Raw genomic sequence first — 21,226 nt, forward strand, 5'->3', positions numbered from 1 at the left:
AGTGGATTTATATTTATTAAATGCACCACAAATAAATATTTAAAAATATTCCTATAGCTTGGTGCATTCGATAACGTGAACATACCGTACTGGTGCCAACAGGTTATACGTGAATCGACGCTCAAGTATTCCGCACCGCTATGAATAGTTAAATTTTTGAAACACCCACGGTGCATCATACATATGTTTGCACCATTATTGGTGTAGTTATAGTTGAAAGTGCAGAAACTCCGGTGCATGACTATGTTTTGAGCGCACCAGTAAATATTTTTTTTTCTTAAACTGAAAGTTGTGTTTCCATAGTTATAAATACATGTTTCCTTTAATAGAAAGAATGTATTTTATGTGTGAGGCTAATGTATTTTATATGTCAATAATGTAGCAGGAGTAGGAGAAATAGGTGGACCCATACAGTGTCGTTCGACTATTGCCGACAAAAGATAGGGAGAGGTATTTATACCCTCGCCCTATTACTGCAGCGACCCGAGCGCTCTTGAGGAATGTAGGCCTTCTCAAGTACTATGAGGAGGTTACATCCCTGAAGGCACACTCTATCTTATTGGCACATATGATCTGCTGATGGAATGTTCAGGAGTAAGATTTCCATGTCGGTCTTGAGTTGTGGTATAAGCCCACTAAGGAGGACATATACTTTATCACTAGCCTATACAGGAGAGGGGAGGATTTTCCCTAGTTCCTTGATGTCCCCCATGGTGTTGTAACTGAGATTTAGCTTGCATACACTCATAGATATGTTAGGCCTCATGTGGTCCATCCATCATATTTTCAGGTCCCTGGTGGACAGTTACGGATTTCTTCTTTTGCTACAGAGGAGGTTCAGTGCCTCCCATTATTAATCAACACTATTGCACATTTTTGTGGTGATGGGAAACACATTAGTTACCCTCTTTTGTATTATTTTAATTATTTGATTCAGGTGCCATGTTGCATCAGACGGTCTGGTATTTTTTTGAGGTAGTTTTTCATGACTTTAAATAGATGTTGTGCATTATCGAGACAAGAGAGGGATACCTTCCCATTTGCTTCTGAGATTTTTTGTTTATTTTTTGAGAGGTTTCCAGAGACGATGCCTACATTTGATCGCTACCCTCATAGGCCAATCACTAAGGCCTAGATGTGTATGTGGGGGTAGATGATGCCCAAGAGGGCATGCCAGAGTTTCAGACCAAGATTTTGGACGAGGAACTGATGCTACTGGCCAATGTGGATGACCATGTGTTTGTTATGTTGGCATATCCGTACATCGGGATCGATTGGAGAGTGTGTCCCAACATATTCTTCATAGCGCTTGAGCCTCCATATGATAGAGGTAATATTAATGTTTTCTTTAAATTAATCTAGTTTCATTTTCTTGTTTTAATGAATTAGAATAAAATTTATTCTAGCATGTTCTTTATAACATATTCCTCCCACATTTACCCAAGCTAACCAGTTCACCAGTGTAAACATGTGAAGAAGAGTTACTATGATATGATTCAACTCCCCATGTATAGTTAAGGAAGTGGAATCAACATGACATGACCAGTTTGACCTTCCTCAGAAACTACAAAACCTTCAGGAGCCAACCAACCCCTGAAAGAACTTTCTTTTTCACTGACCTAGAGCCTCAATCGCTCTCATGACAAGGTATGCATGTGCCCTCGATTCACTCCCACAAAAATGAATCCATGCGACTATGGCCTTTTTCAGGCAGTTCAGTGCCATCGACCCCAGATTCTCTTCCACTTTTTTGGGCCAAGATTTATGCCACTGCCCAGAACTTCATGAAACTTCCAGAAATGATAAATAACATTGAAACAAGATTACTAATTCAAAAACTAGTACAAGGACTTGATCTAACCCCTAATAGCCATGAAAAAAATTTCGTCAAACATATCATAAACATGTAATATACATGTCACAACAATAGATCTGAGCATAGAAATCTCATACGTATCTGAGAATCATCAAAGAGGATTGGTATCTCATCATAATAGTTGCATTGTTATCTATTAGGTCATTCATTCATTAACATTTCATATACTAATCAAAACATGATGAGAGCCATACATCATAACTATCATAAAACATGCTTATAACCAACAAATAACTAGAGATATATCAATGAGGAAACAACCATTAAAGTCACATAATGACAAACACATTTACTCATAAAATACCAAAGGAAAAGGAGCTCTTATTAACATATGAAAATCCAACCAATTTAGGGACTTCCATGTACCACCCGACCATAGATTGGGCTGAACCAAATCTCTCTTTCAGCCAATCACCCCCGTGCCATATTCCAAGCATGAATGTGGGATATCATGAAATAACTCAAACAAAACCAAACTAGGGATTCCAGAGGCTAAACCATCTCAAACCTCAACCAATGATTCCACCTCACAGTCAGACATCACTAACTATCACCAGATAGGTCTCTACCCAAGCTTTCAAGGGCTCTAGAGCATTTGTTCCAACCAAGGCTTCCAGGCCTAGTAACTCAACCCATAGCCGCCATTGGGATCCAGAGTGTTTTCCAACCAGGGCTTCTAGGACTAGTAACTCAACCCACGAAGGGCTCCATAGCAATTTTCCAACCAAGGATTCCAGAACTAGTAACTAGGAAATGGAAAGGCTAGGGAAAACCACTATCAATCCATGAATTACTCCATGCCAATGATGGATCATAACCAAGAAACCACATGCATGTGCCATGCATGCAAAAACTAGCAAGGAAATCATACATGCAACTCGGCACCTGCAATAAAAACCTGTTGTAGCTGTTGATCCCAATGTAGTCTTGTGCTTTCCTTCTTTTCCTTTGCCTCCTTGCTCCAAATACCAAGTATGCCACAATCCTCCAAGAGTGATCCAAGAAAAATCTAAGTGTGCAAGAGTGAGAGAGAGAGAGATAGAAGAGAGAGATCCCAGATAAAACTGAGAAAAAACTATGAATTAATCCTTAGAAGCATTTTTATCAATGATGCCTCTACTTTCTTCATTTTTCCATTATTTTCCTCCTCACATGCTGCTGTCACTCATTGAAAAATTTGTTTTCAGTTGACCAACGTACAAAATAACATAAATGTCTGTAGCCATCTTTCAAGCCACATAATCCCTCAAAGCTAAATCAAACCCCCTCAAATGGATAATGCTCGGAATTAGCTTTCCAACGGTATATGTAACTCCTCAAGTGGAATCCAGAATCAAAAGTTAGAGCAGATTGAAGTTGCCCTTTTGAAAACCAGAAAACAAGGAGAACATGCCTAAGGGTAAAATCCCGGGTCCCGACATATCTGTGATATTTCACATTGGCGATCCTACATATCGGTGATCCTGCACATCAGCGATCCTGCATATCGGTGATCTCGTACATCAGCTATACCACATATCAAAGTTCCAAGGCATCTAAGCATCAAGAGATCGATGCATTGCAATCGACGATCAAACAAGTGACAACCTTTTAAAGTTGTGATATTGCATGAAGTTCCAATTGCGATTAAATTTGTCGGGATTGAGCCTCCAGTGTTAAAGTGCTAGGAAAGTCCAAAGAAGCATTTACAAAGGAATTTAGTCACAAAACCAGAAGAGGGCGAGCCTTTTCTCTTTCCTTTGGTGGGGCCACGTGGTTGAATATGAATGGTTTTGATAAGGGACACATGGCATGTTGATATGGCATTTTTAGGGTCCTATGGGGGAATATCTCGGTGACACATTTCACCACTCAGGAAGTGACACGTGGAAATGATGACATCACCAATCGACAATCGATGATCGATGGTAGCAACGTATTGTGCATTAAAAGGAATTCACCAATAGCGGACCTACAGTTGGGGGGCTCCAATATGAGAGCTAGCCCATGGTCACAAGAAGAGAAAGGAATCAAAGGCTAAGTAGAAGAGGTGATCATCAATTGATGATCACAATTTTTTAGAGGTCATACCAATGGCAGGAGTTATAAAGTGACGATTACAATATTCCAAGTGGGCCCAATCGACAATAGACAGTAGCAACATATTGTGCATCAAAAGGAATTCAACAATAGCGAACCTCTGATTTGGGGGCTCTGATATGGGAGGTGGCCTATGGTTAAAAAAATAGGCAAAGATCCAAGGGCTTAGCGCAGAGGGTGATCAACAATCGGTGATCGATGAAACAACACATCACTCCATAGTGAAACCTTCGATTCTGATCTTCTGATAAGGGAACTCTGATTTTGTGCTAGTGCATGGTCTAGAACAAATTAAAGGACCAGGGGCGCTTAACCATTTACAAAGGAAAATAGTCCCTGGATAGGAGTATAAAGGCCCTAGAACCTTAAGTCTAAACACTTGGTCATATGAAAAAAAGGTACTAAAAGGGCTCAAAGAAAAAGGGGCCAAAGGGGATCAGAAGTCCCTGTCTCGCAATGTTATGCAGTATTACGTGCCCATATTGGAGAATCCCCGATATCACACCATGGTTATTTTATGAGGCATGTTGTATTCCAATAACATGGTACATAGATTTGAAGGCATATGGGTTGGAAAATACAGTATTAAATGAAAGCGTGGTGGTTTTTTCTCTGTGACAAGCCACCATAGTTGATCGCTACTAACTCCAGAGAGTGGTGAAGTTAGGCAGTTAAAGTGAAAGCAATAGGCGGACTGGACGGATCATTGAGGTAGAGACGTGGCCTGAGCAGAGGCCATAACATGGGCATCTGAGAGATATTTTCCTCCCATCATCATTCTGTTTTCCTTTTTCTTATTATTCTGTAATTCTATATTTTCAAGAACAAAATCAAATCTGAATCAAATCATTGTGGGTAGCAAAATTCACATGCCGAGAGAATTGGTCTATCAGATAGCTGTAGCTTGAGTTGGGATATTTTGTAACTATTAATTCAAATCCTCCCGTCTTCTTATAAATAGTGGGAAGAAACAATTAACAGTGGTTCCAAAATTCTGCACCCACGATGGTCCAAATTATGTGATTCCACTTTGGTTCTAATTGCCTATTCATGAGGGACTCAAGCGATGTATGGCTAAATGTAATGGACTGGTATATATGACTCATTTTGAGGATTAATGAAACTCTTTGGTGATTCCAATCATGGCCATAAGAAATATGTTTTCCCCTCTGTAAATCTCATTTCATGTATGTTTCTCTTCTACTTAAATTGTGTAATGAAGTTGCCGATCTCATTCTCTAATGGTTATATATATGTTGCTAAGTAGTAGCGGTACCTGTGTTATTGAAATATTTACTTATGTACCTTTATTAGCACATATTTACATATGATGATTAGTGATAAGTGTATCCATGAGCTATAGAACAAGAAACCTTAATTCACGCTTTGCAATTCCTGTCATTCCATCTCTTATGCTTTCCATCCTTCTGACAGAGCATTGCTGCTTAGGATTCTGTCTTGAACAATGTAAACTTTGAAACGGGAACTATAAACTCAAAACAGGAACTCTGGCCAAAAAACCTCGAAAAACATCACAAATAGTGCTAAAAATGAAAAGTGTTGATGCTGGAATAACACCCTATTTATTTTTTTATTTTTTATTTTTTTTTTCCAGGGTAAATTTTCAACATGTTTTAAAAATGGTGGTGAAAACCAATTTTTGTGCAAAAATTGTCCAAAAAAACCCTCAAAACGAAGTGTTGATGTTCGAATAACATTTTATTTATTTTATTTTATTTATTTATTTATTTTTTTTAATCGTAAATTTTGTGCAAAAAACACCCTCAAAACAAAAAGTGTTGATGCTGGGATAACAATTTTTTTTTTCAAGGGTGAAATTTCAACATTTCGAAATAATAGCATAAAATATTTTATCATGACTCCGAAAAACATTAAAATTTCAAAAAAATAAAAATAAAAAAATATTAAAATTAAAACAATGAAAAACACAAAAAAAATAAAAATAAAAATATATACTAAAAACAAAACATAAAATAAAAATAAAAAAACAAAAAAAATCAAACATCCAAAATAAAAATCAATCATAAAAATGTAAAATGTAAAATGAAAAAAAAAATAAAAAACAAACAAAATTAACCTATAAAAAATAAGAATTAAAAAACTAGAAAAAAATTACAAATTATAAACAAATAAATAGTAAAAAAAACATATTTAAAAAATGGAAAAAAAAACAAATATGTAAACCATAAAAAAAATTGGGGAAAGAAAAAAAAACACATTAAAAAAAAACATAAAATTAAGTAGGTAAAAATAGAAAAATTAAAAAAACATTAACAAAAAACTACAAAAAAATGAAAATTAAAAACAAACTAGATTAAAAAAAAAAATGGAAAATTAACAAAAAAAAAAATTAAAAACTAGTGAAATTAAGATTAAAATGATGATTACTTAAAAAAATAAATGTAAAAATACATATATATGAGACAAAAAATAAATAAAAAATGTAAAAAAAAAAATAATTGTTTCAGAAACCATAAAAGAATTTGGAAAAATATATATATATATATATATATATATATATATATATATATATATATATATATATATATATATATATAAAATTAAGTAAGTAAAAATAGAAAGATTAAAAAAATCATTAACAAAATTAGCAAAAAAATAAAATAAAATAAAAAACAAACTAGATTAAACAAAAATAGAAAATTAACAAAAAAATAATTAAAAACTAGTAAAATTAATATTAAAAACATTTAAAAAAACTAAAAAGACAAAAATAAGCTCAAATTATTAAAAAAAAAAAAAAAACTAAAAAAAATCGAAATTTTAAAAATATAGGTATTTTCCAATTAAAAAAAAATAAAAATAAAAAAATGTTTTCAACTTATAAAAAAAAGTGTTTTTGATTTAAAAAAAAAAAAAAAATTCATTATCCATTTAAAAACAAACAAAAAAAACTTAAATATAATTTTTTTTTAAACGTAATTTTTTTTTGAAAATAAAAAAATTCATTAAACAATTTTAATAAAAATTAAATCATTAAAAAAATTTATAAATTTTTTTTAATAAAAATTATTATTATTATTATTTTTTTAAAATAGAAATAAAAAAAAATTGGCCCCCGGCAGCGTCACCATCCGGCGGCGGGAGGGCCGTGAGGCGATTCCGGGAATCGCCCCACAGCCCTCCCGCCACCTGGTGGTGGCGCGGCCGGGTGGTGAGAGGGCTGTGGGGCGATTCCCGGAATCGCCCCACGACCCTCTTGCCGCTCGGTGGTGGCGCGGTCGGGGGCCAGGGCATGCACGTAGCCCCTCGGCCCCCGGCCGCGCCACCACCGGGTGGCGGTGGGCCGTGGGGCGATTCCCGGTCCTGTGTGCAGACCCTCGGCCCCCGGCCGCGCCACCACCGGGCGGCGGGAGGGAATCGCCCCATGGCCCTCCCGCCGCCCGGTGGTGGCGTGGCCGGGGGCTGAGGGCCTGCATGCAGAACCTCTGCCCTCGGCCGCGCCACCACCGAGCGGTGGGAGGGCCGTGGGGCGATTCTGGGGAATCGCCCCAGGGCCCTCTAGCCGCCCGGTGGTGGCACGACCGGGGGCCCAGGGCCTGCATGCAGACCCTTAGCCCCCAGCCGCGCCACCACCGGGGGCCCAGGGCCTGCACGCAGACCTTCAGCCGCCAGCCGCGCCACCACTGGGCGGTGGGAGGGCCGTGGGGCGATTCCTGGAATCGCCCCATGGCCCTCCCGTCGCCCGGTGGTGGCGTGGCTGGGGGCCCAAGGCCTGCACGCAGACCCTCAGGCCCCTGGCCGCGCCACCACCGGGCAGCGGGAGGGCCGTGGGGCGATTCCTGGAATCGCCCCACAACCCTCCCGCCACCCGGTGGCACGGCCGGGGACCAGGGCCTGCATGGAATCGCCCCACAACCCTCCCGCCACCCGGTGGCACGGCCGGGGACCAGGGCCTGCATGCAGGCCCTGGCCCCCGGCTGCGCCCCACCACCGGGCGGCGGGAGGGCCTTGGGGTGATTTTATTTATTTATTTTTTTCAATAAAAACAAAATTAAAAAAAGAAAATTTAATTTTTATTAAACTTTTTTAATAATTTAATTTTTATTAAAATTCTTTAAAATTTATTTTTTATTAAAATTGTTTAATAAATTAAAATTTAATAATTTTTATTAAAATTGTTTAATGATTTTTTTATTTTTATTTATTTTTTTTTCAAATTAAAAAAAATTCGTTTAATAAATTAAAAAAAAATTGTTTAATAATATGATGATGATGATGATGATGATGGTTAACGTCCGCTGAGACCAAATAATGGTCTATCGGACCTAAAGAAACAAATTATCTATTTTGATTTAAGATTTTATTCCTATGCTCAAAAAGCTTGGAGAGAAGCCTCCCGAGCTCACTATAATTTTGACATTGTAAAAGGCTAGGAAGGTCAGTATTGTAACAAAGATTGTGAAACTGAGATCTAATGTGGTTATACGCGGGGCACTCTAAGAGGAAGTGGTTTTCATCCTCGATGTTCCTATTCTCACATATATGGCAGATCCTTTCCGTCCATGGCGTTTTAGGAACTGCCCAATGACCTGTTTCACTATGGAGCTCATGAGAATTCGTTCTAATCTTTGCTATATTAATTTTCTTCTTTGAGCTAGTTAAAATAGAGAGATACTTTTGATCTTCTAGGGTGGGGTTGATGACCTTCTTATAATAACTTAATTTTCTTTTAGCCGCTAAGTCTTTCTCACACCACATTTTTTCTTTGAACTTAGAAGTAACAATATCTTTAATGTTATTTATGTTTTGCAATGCATCATTTTTGTTGATCTCCCAATAGTTTAACCAGGCCCTTGTGTCTTTATGCCACCCTCGATTGAGCCTTAGGTGGTTTTGGCTAGAATTTAAAGCTAGCTTAGGAAGTCTATGATCGTCTATGTTACTGATTTTGTGCTTGTACAACAGAAACCTAGGCATAGCTAGGCTCTCAATAGGGGAAAGACATGCTTCTATAAGGAGAATAGGATAGGGTGTATTACTTTTAATTTTCAGGTTATAAGTTATAAAACGCTTCTGGATTTGCTCAATCTTTCTCCATGATTCTCTGGAGATGCTGCAACCCCAAACCTCACAGCCATAAAAGATAACAGGAGTGGCTAAAGTTTCAAAAAGGAACTTCTTTTTATCCCACATTACAAGGTTTGCTATTTTACAATTATTTTCAAGACCAAAGTAAGCTTTCCACCCGCCATTAATCCTTTTCTCAATGCTATGGTTCCAGTTGAGCTTGTGATGAATATCGATTCCTAGGTACTTGTAAGAATACACTTCCTCCAAGTTATTATTGTCATACATAAAATTAGCGTAAGTGTCCTTCTTGGATTTGATAATCATAACTTTTGTTTTGTCAGTGTTAACAGTCATACCCATGGTAGAGCAGAAATCCTTAAGAAGCCTGAGTAGCTTATTAAGATCAGATGGGCACCTTGCCAAAAGAACAATATCGTCAGCATAAAGAAGAAGGATGACGACTATCCCAGCTAAGATCGTGCCATCACATCCTGCTTCCTCTAAATAACCTTCGAGCTTATCGATGTAAATGCCAAATAGGGTAGGGGAGAGGGGGCAGCCTTGTTTAACTCCAATGTTACACTTAATATCTTTCGACCACCCTTCATTGCTCTTTAGCTTGGCAATTACATTCTCGTATAACCTTATAGCGGCAGCTCTCAACTCGAGAGGAACCTTTAGCTCTTCTAATCTATTCCAAAGGTTGTATCTAGGAACCGTATCGAAAGCCTTTCTAAAGTCCACAAAGCAACAAAATAAATTGGATTTATCATTACGACATTCCTCCACAATGATCCTAAGCGTAACAAGGTGGTCTGTTGTTGAGTGATGCCTTCTGAAACCTGCTTGGCCTTTAGCCCGCTTACCTTCACTTTCAAGCCATATGCTTAAATTCTTTTCCAAAATACTACCATATAACTTGGCTAAGAGAGGGTTGATCATAATTGTTCGATAATTAGAGGGGTTATTTGTATCCCCACTTTTAAAAATAGGGATAATGAGGCTCTCAGTCCAAGGTTTAGGGAACCCTTGCTTGATTGCTTGATTGAAAAGCTTGTGGATGTGGGGGATGAGGACAGGACCTCCAATTTTTAAGATTTCCGCTTGGTAACCTTCAATGTCCTTAGCTTTCCCATTAGCGAGGCGATTAACCCCAAACTTAATGTCTTCTAAAGAGAAAACTTCTTTCATTGTGAGAAGGGTTTCCAAATTATCCATAACATTTGGAGATTCAGAAAGCCTTTTAAGATAGGAATTCCAATCGTGAAGAGCAATTTTATTATTATCCTTAGTCTTCCTAGTTAGAATCTGCCTCCAAAATTTCTTAGGAGCTACCTTAGAGAGGTGTAAGAGATTCTCCTGTCTTTGACGAATGTACTGCCTCTTTTTCCTTTTAGATAGGGCTTTGTATATTTTTATCTTGTCCATTTTAAGAGATTCATCAACAACCTCCTTAATTGCTCTCCTTGCACTTTTACAATCTTTGTCATACCATGGATTGGTTTTGCTGTTTCTTTTATTATTTGAAACTTCAATTGAGAACTTGTTAATAGAATATGAGAGGGTTGTAGTAAAATTATGATAGAGGTCTTCTATGTTGTCTATATTAGATAAAGGAAGCAAATTAGTTTTTAATTCATTTAGAAAGAGATCATTTTTATTTCTATCAAATATTAAGTTCTTTTGGCTATAAGTATTATTTTCTATGGGAACTCTATGCATGACAAAATTGAGAGTTATAAGTAAAGGCCTATGATCAGAGTCAGGTTCGTGGTCATTTAAGATGTCAAAATTTATTATTTCGTTGTATTAAATATAATAGATATTTAATAAAAACACTTTTAATAAACATATTTATAATAAACATATTTATAATTAAAAATTAAAATTGTTTACTTTGGGCGGAGGGCCACCAATTTTATTTATTTATTAAATTAAATTTATTTTTTTTATTTTTTTTAATTTACATTAAATTTAATTAATTTATTTATTTTAAATAATTTTTTAAATTTTAAATTAAAAAATTAAATTTGTTTTAATAAAATTAAAATATTTTTTTATGATTTCTATTTTTAAATAAATAAATAAATAAAAAATTGTTAAAAAAAATTATAATATTTTTTTTTTTAATAAAATGTAGGTTTAATTTTACTAGTTTTTTTTAAATTTTTTTCGTTATTTTTTTTTTTTTTTCTTTAACTAGTTTGTTTTTATTTTTATTTTTTTCCCAGTTTTTGCTAATGTTTTTTTTTTTTTTTAATTTCTCTATTTTTACTTATATATATATATATATATATATATATATATATATATATATATATATATATATATATATATTTTAATTTTGTTTTTTTGTTTTTTCCAAATTCTTTTATGGTTTGTGAGATAATTTTTTTTTTACATTTTTTTTTTTTGTTTTTTTTTTTTTCAATATTAATTTTACTAGTTTTTTAAATTTTTTTTTCGTTATTTATTTATTTTTTTAAACTAGTTTGTTTTTAATTTTTAATTTTTTTCCTAGTTTTGCTAATATATATATATATTTTTAATTACTCAATATTTACTTACTTATATATATATATATATATATATATAATTTTGTTTTTTTTTTTTTCCAAATTCTTTTATGGTTTATGAGATAATTTTTTTTTTACATTTTTTATTTTTTATTTTTGTCTTTTTATATATATTTTTATATTTGTTTTTTAGGGACACTTATTTCATGTGGATTGAAAACTTAATTAGCGATGTATAAATATGTAGAATATCGAAAATGAAAAATATCGACCTTCTTCTTTAAATATGCAAATCAATAAAAACCCCACTGCAAAAAAAAAAAAAAAAAAAAAAAACTAGAAAATATGAAGAAGAAGACCACTTCCAAAATTATTAAATTTACGAAATAATTATTTACATTTCATACATTAGAAAATTTAAAGTTAAAAAATAGGTCTTTTAAAAAAAGGGTCTGATGCAGAATAACCACTTTTTTAAATCAGCATGAAAATCACTACCATTCTAAAATGCAATGCACATAAAAAAATTAAAGTGCCAAAAACTATGCTCTAAAAAAAACATGTGTGTTCTGCATCACCCCTTTTCAAAATCGGGTCACTTTTTTGCTATCTCTACAAAACGAGTAACAATATCAGTTCCCGTTTCAAAGTTTACATAGATCTTGTTTACAACCCTATGCATCTATTTCCTTCTTTTCTCTCCTCTTCTTCAACTTTACTACAACTTCAATATTAATCTACTCATTGTTGTGTGTTGGCCATTAGAACAAGACATTCCTCTTTGAGATCAGCCTGATTCACCCCCTGTATTTGGATCCATGTATCTTCTTGAGTTCACTTTGATGAAAGAACATTGAATGAAGCCCCCCTTTGTTATCGTTCCAAACTATGTGACAATTGGAGTGTAGTAGAAACCCCTCATTGATAATATTCCATGTACTCCTCTATCTAAGATGTCTTAGGCAATGGTTTACAATCAACCCACTGAGGCTGTCTAGGAAGCTTTCTATATCTCCTGAAGTACTTGTGCTAGAAAAAGCAACAACATATTTTTGGCGCTGTTGCCTAGGAACGAATTTGTGAAATATTTTTCCCTGGGTACGACAAATATTTACATTCCCTATGTTAGGTGAGCAAGGGAAGTGTGGGTTGAAGATCTCTCACCTTTAAGACTGTAATGTTTCAATATTATGATAAATACCTTGGCGACCCCACTGTTTGAAATTCTAGCTAATCATTCTAGCTTATCAGAGACCCCATACTTGCTAAGATACCTCACAACAAAGTACTCCCTTTGTATCTGACCCAGAAAGAATAATCTCCACAAGAATTTGGAAGGAAAATACTCCAAATACTAACGTGAATATCTCTTCATTTCCTGAAACATCTGCATCTAGTTCACAGAGGGCAGTAATCCATTGTTCTGAACTTCCTCCTAGAATTCTGGAATATCCTCCAGAAGGCGGTCACCTGTTTAGGATTGCATCCATAGAGGTAAAAGAAGAAGTTGAGGAAATAAAAGACACACTCCAATGAAGCCTTACCCACAATGTGAACAATTCCTCATTCCACTATCAGTCTGCTGTCTTACCATTGTTTATCCCTTAAGCTCCTCTAGTAATTCAAGCAGCACCTCCACCTCTAATCCAAATGGCTATCCCGGGCTTCTTGTTAAACAAGTATGCCCCCTTAAATCTGCCTCAACCCTTAAATGTAATGCCACAAGACTATCTGAAGCTCCTGCCTAGGTATAATGAAGAGACTGACATCACAACATAGAGACACATAGAGATATTCAGCGCCTTTGCAGAAAATCAGAATATAGAGCATCATGATGTAGTGTCGATATTATTTGTCCAATCCTTGGAAGGAGAAGTCAGGAAGTGGTTCAAATCCTTGCCCAAAAATTCTATTACCACTTGGGAGGAGATGGATAATTCATTTTTACAAAAGTGGGGAGAGAAGAGAGACCACAGATACATCCTCACAAATTTTAATGCTATCAAGAAGAAATCTAGTGATGATATATCCGATTTTATTAAAATATTTAATAAAATGTATAACAATCTACCTGCTGAAATTAAACCCCCATAGACTGCTGCCAAAGTATTCTTTGTTGGGGCTTTTGATTCAGAATTTGGTTTCACACTAAGAGAGAGGATGTCTCATGTCTTAGATCAAATTAAAACTGAAGATCCCAAGGCAGAATCATATTATACCTTGACCAGAAAGTCTAGAGGCAGATCTGATTTGGGAGAGAAGAAAAAGGGGAAGGAGGAGACACCTTCCTCAAGTGGAAGAAAATTCCAAGAGTAGAGGATAGAGGAAATGGATAAGTTGATAAAGAACTTATCCAACAAATTGACAAGGATGGATTTGGAGAATAAAAGCCTTTAGAGACAAAACTTCCCAGCTACCAATAAGGGATACAATCCGCAATACAGAAGGCCTTCCCTACAGTTAATGCAAAGGGAGAGGAAAGAGCAACAAGATCATATTCATCCTCAATTGTACATAGAAGATGATCCGGAGGAACCATCATAGGATGCAAGCAATTTTCAGGGAAACTTGTACTCCTCTTTCTCCGATGAGGAACAAGAACTACAGACATATGAAGAGGAAGAAGAGCTTCATGCCACACTAGACGATGAGGAGATCAATGACTACTGTAAACAATTCATTGACTTCATGCAGGCTCAACTACACAAGAAGTATGATCTACGATCATCTAGAAAGAGATCAAGAACACCAGATTAGAATGAAGGTAATTCTTCCCAGGAGCCCCCTAAGTTTGCTGACAAGGGAAAGAGAAATATAGACCCAACTATCTCAAGAAAGGAAGAGTCCTCTGGCCCAAAGAAATGTCATGCTGAAGTCATTAAAGAATTTAAGTCACCTCCTCCCACTAAACCTATTCTCGAAATATAAAAGGAGTCTATAGAAACTAGCATGGGAGAAAAAGGCCATGCACTCTTTAACCTCCAAAAAGAACTTGAAAAGGTCAAGATCCCAGTCCCATTGTCTGAGCTCTTGAAACAACCCACTTACAAGGCCCAAGTCTCTCAGTTTCTATTTCCTTCCACTTCAGTCCAACCCCTTGACAGTCTAAACTTGCAGGAAGAAAGGCCTATGGTAGTCTTTGGACCACATGTTGAGGAGAAAGATCCTTCCACCCCACCTTTTTATGTCACTCTGGTAATACATGACCTCTTGCTTCACAATTGCAAGCTTGTTTTGATTTTTAAATTTCAGCAGCATGAAGGCATTAGATCTAGCACCCAAATGCTGACCTGGTACCATTAGAGGGATGGACTCACTTAGGTGAATTGATGTCCAGTACATAAGCAGGAGTTTTGTATAAATAAGCTCATTAGCTAAGCATTTGTTTTCTAGTTTTTAGAATTTACTTTTATGCATTTTATTTGGATGAGGAAAGGACTCCCAACAAATAAAGTTCCATGGATATTTTTCTAGTTTTATAGGTTCATTATATTTTTGACTCCATGCCCAATGGTGAAGGATACTGGTTTGCAATTTCTCAGCACCTTCCCAGCAAGGCACTATCCCCAGTTGGAGCCAATGTTGTCACTCACTGGAAAATTTGTTTTCAGCTGACCAACGCACAAAAGATTTTTTTTTTTTTCAGCCATATTTCAATCCAAAGAAGCCCTCAAATATAAATCAAATCCCCTTAAATGGATAGTACTCAGAATTAAATTTCCAACGGTATATGGAACTCCTCAAGTGGACTCCAGAATCAAACGTTAGAGAAGATTGAAGTTGCCCTTTTGAAAACTAGAAAACAAGAAGAAAATGTCTAAGGGTAAAATCCTGGGTCCCGGCATATCGGTGATCCCACACATTGACAATCCCGCATATCGGAGATCCCGCACATTGAAGATCCTGCATATCGAAGGTCCAAGGCATCAGAGCATTAAGAGATTGGCTCATCGCAATCGATGATCAAACAGGTGACAACCTTTTAAAGTTGTGATATCGCATGAAGTTTTGATTACAATTAAATTCACGAGGATTGAGCCTCCAATGTTAAAGTGCCGGGAAAGTCCAAAGAAGCATTTATGAAGGAATTCAGTCACAAAACCAGAAGAGGGCATGACTTTTCTCTCTCCTCTAGGGGAGTCACGTGGTTGAATATGATTGGTTCCAATAAGGGACATGTGGCATGCTGATATGGCATTTTCAGGGTCCTATGGGGGCATATCTGGGTGAAATGTTTCAACACTAAGGAAGCGAGACGTGACAGTGATGACGTCACCAATAAAAAATCAGAGATTAGTGGTAGCAGTGTATTATGCATCAAAAGTAATTCGTTGATAACGAACCTTTGATTAGGGGGCTCCGATATGGGAGCTGGCCCATGGTCACAAGAAGAGCAAGGAATCAAGGGCTAAGTAGAAGAGGTGATCAGAAATTGATGATTGCAAGTTTTTAGAGGTCATACTAGTGGCATGGGTAAGAAAGTGCCGATTGGGATATTCCAAGTGGGCCCAATCGACAATTGATGATCGACGGTAGCAACATATTGTGCATCAAAAGGAATTCATCGATAGCAAACTTCCGATTAAGGGGCTCTGATATGGGAGCTGGCCCATGGTCACAAAAATATCCAAATATCCAAGGGCTTAGCGCAGAGGGTGATCCACAATCGGGGATCGGTGAAACAATGCATCACTCCATAATGCATAATGAAACCTCTGATTGCAATCTTTCGATAAGGGGGCTCCGATTTCATGCCAGCGCATGGTCTAGAACAACTTAAAGGACCAGGGACTCTTAACCATTTACAAAGTAAAATAGTCCCCAGATAAGAGTATAAGGGCCCTAGCACCTTAAGGCTAAGCACATGGTCATAGCCCCTGGTCATATGATGAAGAAGTACTGAAAGGGCCCAAAGAAAAAGGGGCCTAAAGGATCGGAGTTCACTGTTTCACAAAGCTTATTGTGCGTAAAGATTGCGTCAGGTATAATCCCCGATATTACATTGTGGTTTTTTTATGAGGCATGTTACATTCCGATAGCATGGTACAAGGCTTTAAAGACGCAATGGGTCAATAGTCGAGGTATTTAATGGAGATATGGGGACTTAGGAAGACTTAATGGCTCAACATTGAGCTCCACTTAGTCATACAATGAAGGACTGTCATGACAATCTCCGCTTCTGCTCCGTGACAAGCCACCATAGTTGATCACTACCAACTCCAGAGGGTGGTGAAGTTAGGAAGTTAAGGTGAAAATGATAGGTGGACTGGACGGATCATTGAGGCAGATACATGGCTTGAGAATAGGCCATAACAAGGGCATCTGAGAGATATTTTCCTTCCATCATCATTCTATTTTCCTTTTTCTTATTATTTTGTAATTTCTATATTTTCAAGAATGAAATCAAATCCGAAGCAAATCATTGTGGGCAGCGACCTTCGCATGCCGAGATAGCTGGAGCTCGAGTTGGGATATTTTATAACTCTTAATTCAAATCTCCCCCTCTTCTTATAAATAGGGGGAATAAACACTTAATAGTGGTTCCAAAATTTTGCACTCGCAGTGGTCCAAAATCTGTGATTCGACTTTGGTTCTAATTGCTTGGTCATGAGGGACTCGAGCGATGTATGGCTAAATGTAATGGACTGGTATATTGGACTCATTTTAAGGATTAATGAAACTCTTTGGTGATTCCAATCATGGCTGTAAGAAGTATGTTTTTCACTCTGTAAATCTCATTTAATGTATGTTTCTCTTCTACTGAAATTGTGTAATGAAATTGCCGTTCTCATTCTCTCATGGTTATATGTATGCTGTTAAGTAGCAGCAGTACCTGTGTTATTTAAAGATTTACTTATGTACCTTTAAGAGCACAAATTTACATATGCTGATTAGTGATAAGTGTATCCATGAGCTATAGAACATGAAACCTTAATTCGCGCTCTACAATTCCAGTCATTCCATCTCTTCTGTCGGAACATTGCTGCTTAGGATTCTATCGTGTTTACAACCATATGCATCTATTTCCTTCCTTTCTCTCCTCCTAGTCACCTTTACCACAACTTCAATATTAAGTTTCTCATTATTGTGTGTCGGCCATCAGGACAAGACATTCCTCTTTGAGATCAGCCTGATTCATCCCTTGTATTTGGATCCATGTATTTGCTCGAGTTCATCTTGATGAAAGACTATTGAACCAAGCCCCCCTTTATTATATTTCCAAACTACGTGACAATTGGAGTGCAATATAAATTGGAGTGCAACATAAACCCCTCAATGATAATCTTCCATGCACTCCTCTATCTAATATGTCCTAGGCACTGTTCTACAATCAACCCAAAGGCTGTCTCTAGGAAGCTTTCTATTTCTCCTGAAGCACTTGTGCTATAGGTGCTAGAAAAAATGACAACACATGCAACCTATGAACTTTCACCTTCCTTTTCTCTTATTTTCCATTATTTTCATAAATAAAATGCCGATAAATGCCTCATGCCTTTCCAAAGCCTTTGCCAATTTACATAGCCATTATTTAATCACAAGTGTTCCACATCACTATGTTTTTTCCCAACATTAAGCTTGGAATATGTGTGTCACGACCTTGGTTATTATTTTACTTTTATTAACTTTATTACATGGATTTTGACCAACGCTGTTACATTATTTAACTTGTTTTATTAAATTGTTTAATGAAATAGTTTAATTATTCTTGTGTGCTATATATTTGGTATACATCAACTCATATGATGGGGACATGCTTCCTACCCCATTGTCGGATTGAGGAGATGAGGAGTTGGATGAGGCCCAAGAGGGAAAGGCACATCTTCAGAGAGGCATGGGTGTCCAGGGACATAGGACTGCTATGCTTTTTCAGATGGACTACTGTGATAGATTAGCTAGAGTTTTGGTTCAGTAGGGAGTCTGCCCTACGAGGCCTCGAGATATCAATGCAGATCTGATGTTCATGGATCTCTATAGGGATTGTCTGCTGGATTTGATGTCTATTATGTGGTATGTCATCAGAGTATTAATTTACTAGAAACGATGAGGGATGTAGGGTATCATGCAGTAGCACATCCATCATATGAGGGTGGTCATGATGATGATGAGGGTGATGATGATAATGAGGGTGATGATTACGATCATGATGATGAGGATGGTGATGATGACGAGGGTGATGATTACGATCATGATGATGAGGATGGTGATGATGATGCTTCTGGTGGTGCCACCCCATCAAATCATGACTGTTAGGGTGTTGGTGATCCTTCTGGTAGTACAACTGCTCATCAATCATCTGATGATGAGATGCCAGAGCTAGAGGATGTGTTGTATGTTTTTCCTGACAAAGCAGATCAACCACCTTCTCTTGCAAACCATCCACCTTCTATTGTAGACCAACCACGTCTTAGTTCTCAACCTCAACTGAGTTCGACAGTAGTTGACCATCCATTGTCTTCTAATGTAGACCAGGTTACAGGCACTACTATGTTTGTTGTATCAGATATTTGATTGCATTTATTTGACTTCTTTATATATATATATATATCTATATATATATATGGTGCATTTTTTTGTTCATGTTTATGTACTTAATTTATATGTTGGTGTTGATGTGTATATTGTTAGGTCATGTTAGATATGTTCATTTAATGTGCTTGTAGATAGATGTGTACATGATAACAATTATTTGACATGATATTTATATTAATTTGAGGATGTGTGTGGTGATGATGTTAGATTATAATCTTTGTGTTTTGTTAGATGTGATCACAATGATGATTCCCTGTTAGATTATTAGATTTGTGTGCTAGCTAATGACGTTTATATGTGTTATTAAAAGTGTATATAATTAGATAATCATAGTGAATTCGAATGTGTTTCTTAGATGATCTTTATGTTTGTTAGATAATTATTGTCATAATGTTTATTTTTATGAAATAATGTTTATTATAGATTATGTATTGGTGAATTTATATCAAAATTTTATATATGAAATTGCATATAAAAGGACTTTGAAAAAAAAGGAAATATATTTTTATAAATTACAAAGTTTAGTATGGTTGAAACTATTATTGTAAAATTACAATAAATATTTTTCTATTTCTTAGTTAATTCATTGATATTCAATCTAACTTAATTAGTAAAATATTTCAATATTCACAACGATAAAATAATTAAAGGCAATATAATTTAGTTAGTTCTTAAAAAGACGAAAATGTGTAACTCATTCAATTTTTAATATAAAATAATAATAATAATAAATTATTCAAAAATACAATTTAACTGATTCAATATTAGTTTATAAAATTCATTCTATTGTTAAATTTAAAAAACTCAAGTCAGTTTTTTTGCAACCTGCAACTTACATCCATCTTAACTCTAGATCTACCAAGCGCCGAGAGGGAACAAATCTCTTGAGATGAAAACATCTTTATGAGTGAAAAGAGATTTGATCCCTCTAGGCGCTTGGTGTATCTAGGTAACTAGTATATTAATATATATGTAGTTGAAATTGAAATTTTTTATTTATAATTCACATTCTCTATATTAAAATGTTAAAATATGTTTGGTGCATATAGGCAACTAATATATTAATATATATGTAGTTGACATTGAAATGTTTTATTTATAATTCACATTCTCTATATTAAAATGTTAAAATATGCCCCCTCATATTTTTTCGTGTATGTATACATTTACTTATTTTTATTATTAATATTTTCTATAATATTACATATCAAATCCATATTAAACATTGAAAATTTTACAAATATCCCTCATACATTGAATTAGGAAGCAACTACTAATGGAATAAGAATTCTCTCAATCTTTCTCACTAAAGTGAAAATATAAGAAAAATTTAAATTTAAATTATTTTATTTTTTTCTGTATAAAGTATCTATAAAATTATGTTATTTAATATGGATATTGAAATATTTTACTTATGGTTGTAAGTAAAATATTTTTTGTTATAAATATATTTTTGTTTTAAATATCACATTGGAACATAGAATGAATTACACATAATGTAATATCAGTTATACTATTTCTTTTCATGTGAAAAAAATATATTTTTTCCTTGTAGTAAAAAGTAAATTATATTTTTTTACTCATTACAATTCTTCCTCATAATAAAAGCTATTTTTATTTTTTACTCATTACATTTCTTCCTCATAATAAAAACTATTTTATTTATTTTTACTTTCGGTGACATTATATCTCTATATAAAGATATATAAGATTAAGGTATAAATTGAATTATTGTAATTATGGCAGACATTAATTTCTTTTCTTATTACTATTTTTAATTTGTTAATTTCAATTATTATTTTACTAATTTTAAATGTAACGTTATGTGACATCATATCTCCCATACTGAGCTATAGAGCACCTCTAGGTGCAATTAATTTAGATTTAATACAACTTCAAAATTCTACTTTTATAAAATATATTTTATTACTAAAGTCATGATATTTTCAAGCAATTTAAATTTAATCTTTATAGCAACTCTTACGAATTTAAATTAATTTTTTCTCTCTAAAGATGAGGATAAAGAAATGTAAAATAAGGCTTGTGATCAAGTTAATTGTAGTTGGATATTTGCTCTATTGGAAGTTCTCCCTTAAAGAGGCAAGTGAACTTTTTTCTAGTAATAAAGATATAACATTTTGATGTTATTTTGGTTATTTATTTTCTATTATAC

This window comes from Pinus tabuliformis, chromosome 7 (genome assembly GCF_031772625.1).
Source record: "Pinus tabuliformis cultivar Carrire ecotype Pingquan chromosome 7, CPIR1, whole genome shotgun sequence".
Lineage (NCBI taxonomy): Eukaryota > Viridiplantae > Streptophyta > Pinopsida > Pinales > Pinaceae > Pinus > Pinus tabuliformis.